This window comes from Carettochelys insculpta, chromosome 3 (genome assembly GCF_033958435.1).
Source record: "Carettochelys insculpta isolate YL-2023 chromosome 3, ASM3395843v1, whole genome shotgun sequence".
Classification (NCBI taxonomy): Eukaryota; Metazoa; Chordata; order Testudines; family Carettochelyidae; genus Carettochelys; species Carettochelys insculpta.
In genome coordinates this window covers 71,171,768-71,184,485 of record NC_134139.1, presented here as the reverse complement: position 1 = coordinate 71,184,485, position 12,718 = coordinate 71,171,768, and positions in this window count along the sequence as shown.

Sequence of the window (12,718 nt, the reverse complement as noted above, 5' to 3'; positions counted from 1 at the left end):
GACAGAAATTCTATTGCCTTTTTATTCATTTCAAGATCAGTTAAAATAGTTAAAGCTCAAACCTATTTCATGTAATTTATCTCTCCATTCCTTCCTGCAATGTCTACTAATAAAGCATTGGCTTCATCTCTACATCCACACAATTTTTATGTTGCTAGCACAAGAATAACCTGCTGTGCCATTCTTTTTTCCTGGTGAAGGTTTCTAATGTGCATATTCCTTCAGAAATTTCTTTTCAGCTCTTAGTTGGAAGGATATTTTTCCCCACCTTTCCTCATAATTTGTTTTTCTTTTTTTTTGATTTCTTATTTATATCTGTAATTCCATTATTTGACACTTGAAATCATATTGAAATACAATATATGATAAATCCATTACAAAACTGTACTATATTATCATGAGATAATGAGATCTGAAGATAAAACACCATTTCTAGAGCTCATTGTTCAGTATCCCTCAGAAATAACACTAACCTAATCATAGCAGTGAATAAGACTTCTCACAAAAGCCCATTAAACAATAAATGATCACATTATGGTTGCAAGGCCTAGACACTTTACAACAGAGAGATCAAATAAATAAAAAAATCCAACTTTGTTTCCTGCATAGAATCTGGAACAAAGTGGGTAATGTTAAACAAGGATTAGTACTTGGTATTAAAGCCAATCTCACGAAAAGCATGTTTGTCTGGTCCCAGCAGGGATGAATGCTAATCACCATCCTAAAGCAGTGGCAAAGTATCAGCTAATGCATGCGCAGGGTAATGTTAAACCCCTGCCTAGGCTCTTCATGGGGAATTGAATCAGCTTGTGCCATAGCTAAATTTTGGTCCATAGGATACCAAAATAGGTTGCTTTTCACTAAAGTTAGGTATGCTGATTCTGGTGGGAATTGATAAAAGATGCTTAAAAAACAAACAAACAAAAAAACAAAAAACAACACATTGCACATAGACAAGGGTTCAGAGAGGAAACTGCCTGCCTTGGCTCTCTGGTAAACACCAAGGCCGACATGTGTAAAGTCTCCTGACACTATTTACAGAATCCAAACAAAGAGACATCTGACTGACCAGTGTAGAGGTCAATTAAAACAAGATTCTCAGCTTTGGGGCTTCTACATCAGAGGGAACTTTGGACTGCACTTGGGGATCTGCAAGTGCAATCTTACAGAGCTAATTGTCAGTCACCTGCTCTAATACAGAACTCAGGGGAAATAAGATTAGCCTACATCCAAGGTAACTCAAACTACCACCTCATGAAGGCAACATAGGTCAGTAGCTGAGAGTCATGAATTAAGTCCTGAAACACTTGAGTGATTTACCTTTTGCACAGAGCTGTCTCTATTTGTGCTGGTGCCCTATGCAAGCTGGCACAACCTTCCCTCTTGGGGCGTGAGGAGCTGCCAATTCAGGAGGAGGGGAGCATGGGGGCAAAAGCTTTTGAGGACAAAAGGATTGCCACCTCTCCTAGACCAGGCACATTTATCACAATTTGCTGCAATGATGCCCTGTTCAGGCAAGTTGTAACCCTGGTAGGGCAGGAAGAGACATTCACCTGCAGCATCAGGGCAGTAGGAAGGAGGTGGTAGTGATTGGTGGGAGCGCAGGCTGGAGAAGTCAGGAGGGACAGTGAGTGGCCACACTGCCGGCCAGAGAGACAAGGTGCTTTGCTTCTCTCCAGCCACCAACTGCGTGTCCAGCCCCTGTTCCTTCTGATCCTCTGGCCTATGCTCACACCACTCCGCACTGCCTGGTGAGCAAGATGTTGGTGTAGCCTGTGGAGTGGCCAGGGGCTGAGCCTGGAAGCTGCTGGACTCCATGCACAGTGTGCAGCTGCATAGGATACCAAAATTTGGGCCACCAGAATTTTGTGTATATGTAGGAAAGGCCCTGCATGCAAGATCATACCAGCTGCCAGCACAATAATACTGCCGCTTGCTTGAGGGTAGTAGAACTACTTGGATGAATAAAGAGTGAGCCCTATGTGGCTTTATTGTATCTGCAACCTCTAAAGGTTTAGGTGAGTATTGGCTAAGTATAATGTTACTTCATCTGTGGATCTTGAACAGTTTAGGATATTTCTCCAGTTGGCACTATGTGAGAAGTAATTAATAATCAATCAGTAAACTTTTGCCATCAGAAAATCTGATATCAAATATATCTGCAGTAATATTAGTGAATTTATGAAGCATGGAATAATATGTGCTTGAAGTTAGAATATGACCTATCAGAATATGCCCAGTTTGCAGTTTTGTATTGGTTTAGCTAGCTGTCTTACATCCCACACTGAAAAGAATTATACAACCAGATACAAAGCTGTATGGCTACTTAACAAAAATCAGATTATGTTCCCTGGCAATGATGAACTGTGGTTATTTATAATAATAATTTTTATTTATGCAACCTTATTTATACCAAAATGACAGTATATTTCTGTAAATGAGTCAGACTTTATTCTCATATGATCTTTGAAAAACAATTACATCAGGAGTACTTAAATCAAATTCCTCTGGGTCAGTTGTTTCATATAACAAAAAAATATGTTTGTGTATTTTTTTTATTTACAGGATGACAATGGTTTTAGGGTTGTTGCATAGTCTCTGTTGTGTAGCATGTGTATTAGAATATAAAGTTTTTTTTCTGCACATTATAATAATACAATATAACATCATTGGCTGTGCTGGTTAAACTAATTTTTATAATCTAAGAATTAAGGATTCAGGCACAAAGTTAAAATCTTAAATCTCTGGAGTTGCAAGGGAGCACAAGTTCTAGTAGAGATGACTCATTTTATATCAATTTGGATTTATGGATAGCTGTCTTTTTGTGATATTTACGTCACATAAATTAAAAAACTTGTTTGAATTTAGATTGCTTTATTTTCACAAGAATAGTCTTGAAAAACTTGAACATCTGCATAAGGTTTAGTTTTACCTTTGTGTTTGCTTAACTGGGGATCCTTATGAACATTTCTGAAAATGTGGCTATCTCACACACTTATTTTACTCAAATATCTTATTGTGTATTAATGACTTCTATAACTGGATTCATAATACCAGCATTTCATCATTACAATATCCTTCAGTCTGCATAGACTATGGATCGCGCCCTTTAAAGTTTCAATTGAGGACTTCATTTACAGCGTCTATTGTGACTATAAAGACCCACATGAGAGTGACAGTCCTTGCTGCATCTCTTGCAGATGTAGTGGGTGTCTGGCAAGTCCTTATTGTGTTTTCTGTGCGCCCGCTTCTCCTCCACTAGCTGTCTGATCTTCAACTCGCCCTTCTGAAGGCCGTTGTGTAACCCCTGCCTCCGTCTGCTGCGGTCGTCTGCTAGATCTTCCCAGTTCTCCAGCTCGATGTCTACCTCTCTGAGGTCTCTCTTGCAGACATCTTTGTAACGCAACTGGGGGCATCCGGGAGGTCTTTTGCCAGAGGCTAGCTCACCATACAGGATGTCTTTTGGAATCCTTCCATCATTCATCCTGTGGACGTGGCCAAGCCAGCGGAGTCGACGCTGCCTGAGGAGGGTGTGCATGGTTGGAATTCCAGCTTGCTCGAGGACGGCGGTGTTGGTCACTCTGTCCTTCCATGATATTCCAAGGATGCGCCTGAGGCAGCGCAAGTGGAAGACGTTCAGCCTCTTTTCCTGGTGGGTATACAGGGTCCAAGTCTCGCTGCCATAAAGGAGGGTGCTGAGGATGTAGGCTCTGTAGACTTGCATTTTGGTGTGAGTGTACAGCTTGTTGTTATTCCACACTCTGTTGCTGAATCTGGACAGAGTTGTGCCCACTTTTCCGATCCTCCTATTTAGCTCAGTGTCCAACGACAGGGTGTCAGTGATGGTGGACCCGAGGTAAATGAACTCGTGGACGACCTCTAACGTATAGTTGTCAGTGCTGATTGATGGGGATTCAGCAACATCCTGACCGAGTACGTTCGTCTTCTTTAGGCTGATGGTAAGCCCAAAGTCCTTGCACGCTTTGGAGAACCGATCCAGCAGTTTTTGAAGCTGGTCTTCTGTGTGAGACACTACAGCAGCATCGTCTGCGAACAGCATGTCTCTGATGAGGACTTCTCGCACCTTAGACTTAGCTTTCAGCCTTGCAAGGTTAAACAGTTTCCCATCAGATCTTGTGTGCAGCAAGATGCCCTCTGTTGAAGATCCAAAGGCATGCTTCAGGAGGAGTGCAAAGAAGATCCAGAACAATGTCGGAGCAAGCACGCATCCTTGTTTGACGCCGCTCCTGATTCTGAAAGCTTCCGATAATGAGCCGTCATATTGGATGGTTCCTCTCATGTTTTCGTGGAACAACTGGTTCATCTTGAGTAACCGTGGAGGACAGCCTATCTTGTGGAGCAGTTTGAACAGACCATCCCTGCTGACCAAGTCAAAAGCCTTGGTCAAGTCGATGAAGGCTATGTAGAGTGGCTTTCTCTGCTCCCTGCACTTCTCCTGCAGCTGCCTTAGAGAGAAGACCATGTCAATGGTAGACCTCTCTGTGCGGAATGCGCACTGCGATTCGGGGTGCACCCTGTCAGCAATCTTCTGGAGTCTGCCAAGGATGACACGAGCGAACAGTTTACCAGTGGCGCTTAGAAGGGAGATTCCACGGTAGTTGTTGCAGTCGCTTCTGTCTCCTTTGTTTTTATACAACGTTACAATGTTAGCGTCACGCATATCCTGTGGAACCTCACCCTCTTTCCAGCACAGGCACAGTAGCTCATGCAGAGGTTCCAGGAGTGTGTCCGCAGCACATTTGATTACCTCTGGTGGTATACCATCCTGACCAGGGGTCTTTCCTGCTGCAATGCTGTCGATGGCTGTCTTCAGTTTATCCACAGTCGGTTCTTGATCCAGTTCATCCATTACTGGTAGGAGCTCGACGGCATCGAGGGCTGCGTCAACCACAACGTTCTCGCATGAGTACAGCTCGGAGTAGTGCTCAACCCAGCGCTCCATCTGTTTGGCTTTGTCAGCGATGACTTCACCAGATTTGGATTTCAGAGGTGCCATCTTGTTCTGGGTGGGTCCTAATGCCTTCTTCATAACCCTCGTACATTCCTCTGAGATTACCAAAGTCGGCACAGGTCTGGATGCTGCTGCATAGCTGGAGCCAGTGGTTATTGGCACAGCGCCTGGCTGTCTGCTGTACTGTTCTTCTGGCCTCTCTAAGTACTTGCTGGGTACTCTGGCTCGGTGAGCGTTTGTACTCCAGGAGAGCAGCGCGCTTCTTTTCAATGACTGGAATCATCTCATCAGAGTTAGCTTCGAACCAGTCATTCGTGTTTCTAGCTCTTCTTCCAAACACCGACAAGGCTGTTTTGTAAACTGTATCCCTCAGATGTTGCCATTTGGATGTCGCATCGACGACCCCAGGGCTGCTGCGCAGATTTTCCTGGAGGGTATCTCTGAACTTTTCAGCTTTCTCTGAGTTTGCCTTCTTTCTGGCATCAATGTGGGGCCTTCCAGCAGGTTTAGAGCGGTACAGCTTCTTGGGTCTCAGCTTGAGCTTGGAGCAAACTAGCGAGTGATCTGTATCACAGTCAGCACTATGATAGCTGCGTGTCAGAAGGATGTTTTTTAGGTTATTATGCCTAGTGATGACCACATCTAGTTGATGCCAATGCTTCAAGCGTGGGTGTCTCCACAACACTCTGTGCTGCGGCTTTGTTCGGAAGAATGTGTTTGTGATGCACAGATTGTGGTACGTGCACAGTTCAAGGAGACGCTGTCCACTGTCATTCATTTTTCCCACACCGAAGTGTCCTAAGCAGGAAGGCCATGAGGCCCAATCAGCTCCAACTCTTGCAATGAAGTCACCTAAGATGTACAGTTGTTCACGAGCAGGTATTTGCGCTACAGCAGCACTAAGCACATCGTAGAACTTGTCTTTTACTTCAGGTGTGGCGTACAGGGTTGGGGCATAAGCGCTGATCAGGTGGACAGGACCGGCGCAAGTTTGAAGCGTGATCCGAAGAAGTCTTTCTGATCCGCCCATGACTAAATCCACCATTTGTAGAAGGGTGTTTCTGACAGCAAAGCCAACACCATGCTCTCTGGGTTCTTCTTGGGCTTTACCCTGCCAGAAAAAGGTGTAGTCATTTTCCTTTAGAGATCCCGAATCTACGAGTCGCGTCTCTTGCAGTGCAGCGATATCAACTCGAAGCCTCTTCAGTTCCTCGTTGATGACAGCGGTCTTGCGGGTGTCACTGATGGCCTGAAGATCTTCAGTCAAGCCGGTCAGCATGGTCCGCACATTCCAGCAAGCAAGCTTGAATTGTTGATGTTTCTCATTTCTTGTTGATTTTCTTATTGGTTTGCCTGGTGCCCAAATTTCAGTCACTTGTCAGGTTCAGGAACCTTAAGCCTCACACACCCAGCGAGGCAGGTGAACTGTGGCGGGACAGTACCCTATTGGCTGGGGGCTGCCCACCTTGAGGCGGGCGGTGACTGTCCAGTGAGATGCGAGGATCTCTCCCATCGTCAAAGGCAACCCCTGGTGTTCATTCTCTATGCCAATCGAGCAAGAGCTTATAACCGGAATCTGTTGCCTCCCGTGTTGACGCAACACTGTTCAGCAATGCCAGAGTACCTCATTACAATAAATAGCAATAAATATAATACTTGAACAGTGATACTCAGACTGGGACAAGTGAGATACAAGTGACTCTTTGATGAAGGGGTCTCAAAGATATGGCCTATGGACCATATGGCTGGAGCACTTTCGCCATCTGGGTTGGGGGTCTTGGCAGCCTGATGTGTGTGTGTGTGTGTGTGTGTGTGTGTGTGTGTGTGTCCCTTTCCCCATCGCTCAAGTCCTACTCATTTCCACAACTGCCACACACTCTCTCCCCAGTTCACCCCATACCACAAGGGATGTGGCCTCAGGGATTACTTGGGGGAGAGGGGCCCTGGTGTGGGAAGACAATTGTGTATTCCATAATCCTCACAGTGCCATGAGAGAGAAGCACTTCTCTGATGGCATTAAATTTTCAGTAGTGGTTCAAGAAGACACTCTAAGGCTAAGTCTACACGTGCACGCTACATCGAAGTAGTTAATTTCGAAGTAGCGACATCTAAATAGCCTATTTCGATGAATAGCGTCTACACGTCCTCCAGGGCAGGCAACGTCGATGTTCAACTTCGACGTTGTGCAGCCCAACATCGAAATAGGCGCAGCGAGGGAACGTCTACACGCCCAAGTAGCACACATCGAAATAGGGATGCCAGGCACAGCTGCAGACAGGGTCACAGGGCGGACTAGAGCTTCCGGGGCAACAGCTAGCCGCTCCCTTAAAGGGCCCCTCCCAGACACACGCAGCCTGCACAGCACGCGGTCTGAGGAGCCATAGGCACACAGACCCCGGGCGCCGCAGTCATGGACCCCCAGCAGCAGCAGCAGCAGCAGCAGCAGCAGCAGCAGCAGCAGCAGCAGCAGCAGCAGCAGCAGCAGCCAGAGGTCCACCCAGCCCTCCCGGCAGGAGCAGGGCTTGCCCTGCTCCGTGCCATGTGGGAGGCAGCTGAGCACCTCCTTGCCCCAGAGGAGGAGATGCCCCCAGGGCAGCAGGGCTCAACCCCTACCCCTGCAGCACCCCGCCCCCGCCCCGCCTCACACGCCGGCGGCTGTGGAGCTACCCCACCAGCACCGACTGGTGGGAGCGGCTGGTGCTTGGGGAGTGGGACGACGACTGCTGGCTCAGGAACTTCAGGATGAGCCGGCAGACATTTCTGGAGCTGTGCCAGTGGCTCACCCCTGCACTCAGGCACCAGGACACCGCCATGTGGCGTGCCCTCACAGTGCAGAAGCGGGTCGGCATCGCTGTCTAGAAGCTGGCCACTCCAGACAGCTACCGATCCGTGGGCCAGCAATTTAGTGTTGGCAAGGCCACCGTTGGGGCTGTCTTCATGGAGGTAAGCGAACCCACGGGGGGAGGGCAGGGCAGGGCAGGGGGGCCAGGGCAGGGGAGGGCAGGGCAGGGCAGGGGGGCCAGAGGAGGGGAGGGCAGGGCAGGGGAGGGAGGCCAGGGCAGGGGAGGGCAGGGCAGGGCAGGGCAGGGGGGCCAGAGCAGGGGAGGGCATGGCAGGGGAGGGGAGGGCAGGGCAGGGCAGGGCCATGCACACCCTGCTCACCCCTCATTGGTGCTGTCCCATGTGCTTTCTCTGCAGGTTGTGCGTGCCATCAACGCCATGCTCCTGCACAGGCTCGTGAGGCTGGGGGACCCAGATGCCACCATCGCCACCTTTGCCACCCTGGGCTTCCCCAACTGCTTCGGGGCTCTGGATGGGACTCACATCCCCATCCGTGCCCCGCATCACAGTGGAGGACAATACCTGAATCGCAAGGGCTACCATTCTGTGGTCCTCCAGGCCTTGGTGGACAGCCGGGGCCGTTTCCAGGACATTTACGTGGGCTGGCCTGGCAGCACCCACGACGCCCGGGTTTTCTGGAACTCGGGCCTGTGCCACCGGCTGGAGGCGGGGACCTACATCCCCCAGTGGGAGATCCCTCTGGGGGACACCACCATGCCCTTCTGCGTCATCGCAGATGCGGCCTACCCCCTCCGGCCCCGGCTCATGCACCCATACATGGGCCATCTCTCCGCTAGCCAGGAGCGCTTCAACCAGCGCCTGAACCATGCGCGCCAGGTGGTGGAGCGCTCATTTGGTCACCTGAAAGGACGCTGGAGATGTCTCCTGACCCGCCTGGATGCGGGCCCCAACAACATCCCCCTGATTGTGGGTGCCTGCTGCGCCCTGCACAATTTGGTAGAGAGCAAGGGGGAGACCTTTTTCCAGGGCTGGGCTGCGGAGGCCGGCAGGGCATACGTCCAGCCACCTGCTGCCCCCAGTCGGCAGGTGGACCCCGAGGGGACCCGGGTCCGGGAGGCCCTGCGGGCCCACTTTGATTAACAGGCCGCGGGGTAAACTCTGCCCAGGCCCCCTACTGCCCGCCCCTTCCTCCACCACACTCCTGCCCCAATGCCTATGCCATGGAGCACCCCACCGCACCCCCCCTCCCACTTGTCCTGGACAAATGACAGCATGCACTTGTGGCTGAAATTAAACTTTTTTTTTAATTTCCGAACCTTTTTTTTGTAACTGTTAATAAATATTTGAACTAAAAACCAAAAACTATGTACAAACATGTTGAACAAAAGCAATATGTACAAAAATAAAACAATACAAAGAAACAACAGTCCTCAATAATCAAAAGAAAACCAGGGAGGATAAAGGGGAGAACTATTCACATGGGGGGGACGGGGCAAACTGGGGGCAGAAAAGAACAGGGTCCAACTATATACAAGGGGGGGGGCACGTCCCGGGCCCCTCGCCCTTATATCCCGGCACCGGGCGTTGGCGGCCGGGAGCCCCACCGCGGTCGCAGCCTGGTCCGTGGCTGGGTGGGGGCGGGCTGGACCGGAAGGTAGGATGGCCGGCGAGTGTCAGGTGGCTCCAGGGGTCCCTCGGCGCTCCGGCCCTCGCCGGCGGGTGGCGGGGCGACGGCAGACGGGACGGCGACGGGTGGAGCAGCTGGTGGTGGGGCTGCAGGAGCAGGCAGGGCGGGCGATGTGGCAGCCGGCGCGGCATGGGGGGCCAGGTAGTCCACCAAGCGGTTAAATGTCTCCATGTAGGCCCCCCATGCCTCCTGGCGCCAGGCCAGCGCCCGCTCCTGCAGCTGGAGGTGCTGCTCCGCCACCTCCAGCTGCCAACAGTGGATGGGCAGCAGCTGGGGGTCCGTCGCCGTCGGCTGTTGGTGGCGCGGGGTCCGCCGTCTAGCCCGCCGTGGGGCCAGTCAGTCCTCGGCCGAGGGGCTGGCCTGGAGCGATGGTCCCGGAGGGCTCTCCGGGACGACTGACGCCTCGCCGGCGCTCTCTTCCGGTCCTTCTGATGGTGCAGGTGCAGGACACAGGAGAGGAGCGGGGGAAGAAGAATGGAGACAGGCATTAGTGTGGGCCCCAAGCCGTGGCCTTTGTCCCCCCAGCCCTGTGCTGCAGGTTCCCCATCCCCGTCCCCAGGAGATGCTGCTGTGATGGATGGGCTTCAGGGGTCCCCCTGCCCTGCACCCCGTCCCCTGGTGGGAGCGACTCTCACTTCACCCCGCAGGGTCTGACAGCAGGAGAGGTTTCTTAGGCCACAGATGCCCAGTTTCTCCCAGGAGTGACAGCACCAGCTGTCGGAAGAGACAGTCCTTCCAACCCATCCTGGGGAGAAGACCCCAAAGGGTGCCCCTCTGGGATGCAGCTTTCCCCCTCCTCAGGCTGGCTGCCTTCCAGCTCTCCCTTCCCCTAGCCTCTACCTGTGGGCCCCGCCCTCACCCCCCAAGTCCAAGCCAGCTCGGCTCCTCCCTCCTGTTTGTTCAGGGCAGAGGTGTCACCTGCCATTAGAGACAAAATTATTTAATGAGCTTTCATGGTTAACACTTACTTCTTACTCATACTTCTCAAAATCTGAAGAAATGGGTCTTACCCATGAAGGCTCATTACCTTATAAGTAAATTCGTTAGTCTTTAATGTGCTGCAAGGCTACTTTTTCTCAAACTAATGTAGGACTTGCTATTAACACACTCTGCCATTATAAAGATTCCCTTACTTTATGACAAGTCCCAGTGAAATCCAGGTACTTTCACAGCATGCACAGATGGCACCATTAAACCGTTAATTGTACTTATCTGTTGCCCAGAGGAGTGGCATGCAATGAAGAATTTAATGGTTTGAGGCGGGGCTGAAAAATGGTACAACATAAGGGTTCTCCTTTTAAATATTTTAATAAGTTGTAGTAATTTATGGAACTTTTTTTTTAAACGACTCTGTTTACAATTGCAGTTTCACTGCTAGCCTCTGCCTCCAGAAATCTGAACTCAACCACTAATGAGGAAGGGAGTTTTTCTGCTTATATTTTAGCAACTAGTATCTCCTCCTTTGCCTTTTTATATGATATCTTCTGTGAATATAAGACTCTCTTTTTAATGACTCAAGGCTTAATAATCATTAGCTCATTGATTTTAAGTTGCATAAATAATGGAGCAAAGCATCTACAGGTAACAAAATATTTTGCCTTATTTTCTCCTCAAATTGCCAACTCTTTGAAGGCTATTAATTACACTTAGGCTGTGTCTACACTAGCCAAAAACTTTGAAATGGCCATGCAAATGGCCATTTTGAAGTTTACTAATGAAGCACTGAAATACATATTCAGCGCCTCATTAGCATGCGGGCAGCCACAGCACTTCGAAATTGACGCGGCTCGCCGCCACACAGCTCGTACAGATGGGGCTCCTTTTCGAAAGGACCTCACCTACTTTGAAGTCCCCTTATTCCTATGAGCAGATGGGAATAAGGGGACTTCGAAGTAGGTGGGGTCCTTTCAAAAAGGAGCTCCGTCTGGACGAGCCGCACAACGGCAAGCCGTTTCAATTTCGAAGTGCCGTGGCCACCCGCATGCTAATGAGGCGCTGAATATGTATTTCAGCGCTTCATTAGTAAACTTCGAAATGGCCATTTGCATGGCCATTTTGAAGTTTTTGGCTAGTGTTGACATAGCCTTACTGGCTATGTCCACACTTACAAAAAACTTCAAAATGGCCATGCTAATGGCCAAATCAGAGAATACTAATGAGGTGCTGAAATGAATGTTCAGTGCCTCATTAGTATGCCACTGGCCACGGCACTTCAAAAGTGTGGCGGTTCGCTCACCCACGGCTCGTCTACATGGGGGTCCTGGAATGGAGGAGTGGCGTACTTCGAAGTTTAACTTCGAAGTTAAGTGTGCGTAGACACTCTGCACTCCTAACTTTGAAGTATGGAGTTCACCAAGGAGGCGGCCCCCTGGAGGACGGAGACACTGTGGCCAACCCAGGCAAGGCTCTGTGGTCCCTGCCGGCCACGTTAAAGGAAAAAGCAACCCCCAGGCGGGAAGCTGAGACTGTGCCACAAGCCGGGGCACCATGAGCTCCCACTTGAACTGCCCCTGCTTGAAGCAGTAGCCCACCTCCATTCCCCCTGGCCACCATGGCCGCACTCCAGGACCCTTCTCTCCCTGCCCCTCTGGGAGCCCCAGATGAGGAGTCTGAAGGGCCACAGTGTCCAGGCAACGCCTGTGCCTGGAGGGGACCCTCCTGGACTGAAAACAAGCTGAAGGACCTCCTCACTCTGTGGGGTGGGGGCGGGGGGAGGAGGTCTTTCTCCAAGCTGTCACTCGCCACAGAAATGATGAGGCCTTCGACTGGCTGGCCACTGGCCTTGCCACCTGAGGCCAACCCTGACCGTACTAGCAGCAGTCTGCAGATAAAATTCAAAGAACTGAAGCAGACCTACATCCAGGCCGACAATGCTGCCAGCCAGTCAGGGACATGGCCCATCCACTGCCCCCACTACAGGGAGCTGCATAGGCTCCTGGGACTGAGGGAGGGCAGCCACCCCAGAGCATATGGTGGACATTGCCGGTCCCCCACCATGCATAGTGAAGGCAAGGTGGGCCCCTCCAACGCCATCAGCGCCCCCCGGCACGGGGAGTGGCTGATCAAGACTGAGGTTGATGACAAGGGCTCCAGCGACAGGGCCCTCATCATCGTCCTCCCCTCCAGGACACCCAGCAGAGTCTCCTTCCTCTGAGCCTTGCTTGAGCTCTGGGAAGTCACAGCCGGTGTGTATGGGATGAGTGGGATGTCGCAGGGATGGGGACGGGGCCCCCTCTGGAACAGCATCACTGGGAGGG